We start from the raw sequence: 2671 nt of genomic DNA on the forward strand, positions 1-2671 counted from the left end.
TAAGGCTACCTGGGCCCCAATTCTGCTATTTACAATGGCCAAGAATAAATGAATGAAAATTGGCTCAAAACGTCACTTTTCGTATCTCTTAAGCATTTTTCCTTCACAAAAATTGGAAATTTAACATGGGACGCTAAAATCAAGGTCAATATTGTATTGACCTTGATTTTAGCGTCCCATGTTAATAATGAATTTTCAATTATCGTGTAGGCATAATGCTTAAAAGAATAGGAATAATTTCAAATTTATTCCAATTGCCATTCATTCATCGGTCATTGTAAAATAGCAGAATCGGTGCCCTGTACACGAGGCAACACAAGTCTCACCCACCAACTTTTGTTGCCATACAAAGTCATATCGACTCCTGTGTAGTTTTAAATTAAAGTCGAGGTGTGGAGGTGACTTGTGTTGCCTCGTGTACAAACAATTAAGTCTTAAATATTTGGAATCCATTGTACGGGAAGTCATTATGTTGATAGCAAACATAAGTTACGTTATAAGAGGAAATAAGAACGAATTGTGAAACTTTAACTCCATTTGTAATAGTAAAGGATCACTGACATTCACTGATGAAGAAATTGTATCTGAAAACCAAAGAATTATTCCGAAAGAATCTCATATAAGAAACTGTACACGGGATCTATAAGATTTATAAATATATATATCTTAATTTGTTAATTAAATCATTACAACTCTATTAAACTATAGGTGAAAGTTGCCACGTCACACCCGTATTAAGCGACGTGTCGCGGGTTCGAACTCCGCGTAAGAAAAGTGTGTGTGATCCATGCTTGTTCAGTATCTAAGTGTCATTATTCATGTGACTTAAATGTTTAGTACAAATGGAGCTAAAATACAAAATATATACCTACTAAATTATACTCACAGTTTAAATAATAGCAACAGCAATAGTTATAATAGAAACAAATAAACTTCAGATAAATAAAAATGAAGGTAGAACGAAAAAGCATTTTTATGGCCGGCCATTTTGAATTATTTGACGTAACTTATGAATGGTCTTATAGCTACAAAAACTATTTAATATGAACTTACAAAATGCATTCAAACATTTTATCATTATTTATAATTTATACACATTTATTAATATCAAATAATTGATTTAATTCGCTTATAAACTAAAAAGTACATTTTATAATAAATTATCTGTATATATTATATTTTATTTATTAAATACATCGGGTCAATCATTCGAAATGTTTTGCTTTTTCTGAAAAATTGGCACGAATTTAATACTTTTTTTAATTTAAAGTCTTTTTAAGTTATTTTCTACTTTATATTAAAAATAACAATATTATGTACTTCTTTTCTACAAGTTTCAACTTTTATGTCATTTAACTTGTTAAGTGTAACAGGTGAATGAATGACTGGTCTTAATAACAGTTATTGCATAGTTATCGCTTAAAAGCCCTTTATTTATTTATATAAGTCGGGAATCGCCAACCTGCAGCGAGTCCTTTATACATGGGAAGAGGCCCACATCCCACTGTCGGGTTGGCACAAGCCCACAAAAGCCAGCAGTGGCGTGGGCCTCTTTCCATAAAAAAAGCCTAATTATTAGTTAAAGGTTTTTTAAAGTTGGCCAAACAGTCGTTACAGTTCCAGCTGTAACGACTTAGGCATTTCAATATTCACCCTTGCGTTAAATGAAGATTTTAATCTGTCATTCAATCGCAAAATCCGTTCGTAATTTTGTAATATTGTATATTATCGTAGCCCATATCTTATTTCTATTTTATTTCCTGTGTATTAAGACCAGTTCAAGAATTTCGTCAAAGGCAAAACGTGTCTAAGTACTAGATGTCACCTAGCTGTCTAATGTAACAACGGTCGGCTAATCAATTATTTACCGTAACATTATACACATAAAAGTTATTTTACAACAGCACTTTACGGTGACTACACGTAAAATTTTATTGTTATTGACGACCTCCGTGGTCGAGTGGCGTACGCACCGGTTTCAAGGTGTCGCTAGCTCTGAGGTCCCGGGTTCGATCCCCGGTCGGGTCAATGTAAAAATTCACATTTTCTGCATTGTCTCGGGTCTGGGTGTTTGTGGTACCTTCGTTGTATCTGAACTCCATAACAAGTGCTTCAGCAACTTACTTTGGGTTCAGAACAATGTATGTGATGTTGTCCGCATTTATTTATTTATTATTTTATTTAAAATTTTAGGGGAAGACGAAATAAGATTTTTTTTGAAAGAAACGATTTTAAATTTTGGCCTCATATTATAGCATATAATAGCAATTCTCGATAAAATATTCATATTTTCTTACGCTACGACCAGTAATAGCGGAGGATTACTGAAATACGTGGCAAAAACTTGAAATGATGAATACATACAATAAGTTGGAAAAATAATAATGTCACATTTATATGAATTAACAACTTTAGTCTTTAATTAATGAAAAATAGAGTGAAATTAGTTACCAAGGATTATATCAAAATTCAATCAACACAAAAAAAAGCATTTAAATTGCAACAATTCTCGTGTAGTCACATCGTAAAGTGCAAACAATCTTGAGATCAAATACGCTACGTCATAATTGAAGTTTAGAACAATACAAATTCAACAATAATACAATATCAATCACATTCGCCATACACTTGGTCCATCAAAACATCATACAAAACTTCATTCGTTCTTTTC

Source organism: Trichoplusia ni, chromosome 5 (assembly GCF_003590095.1).
Source record: "Trichoplusia ni isolate ovarian cell line Hi5 chromosome 5, tn1, whole genome shotgun sequence".
Taxonomy (NCBI): Eukaryota; Metazoa; Arthropoda; class Insecta; order Lepidoptera; family Noctuidae; genus Trichoplusia; species Trichoplusia ni.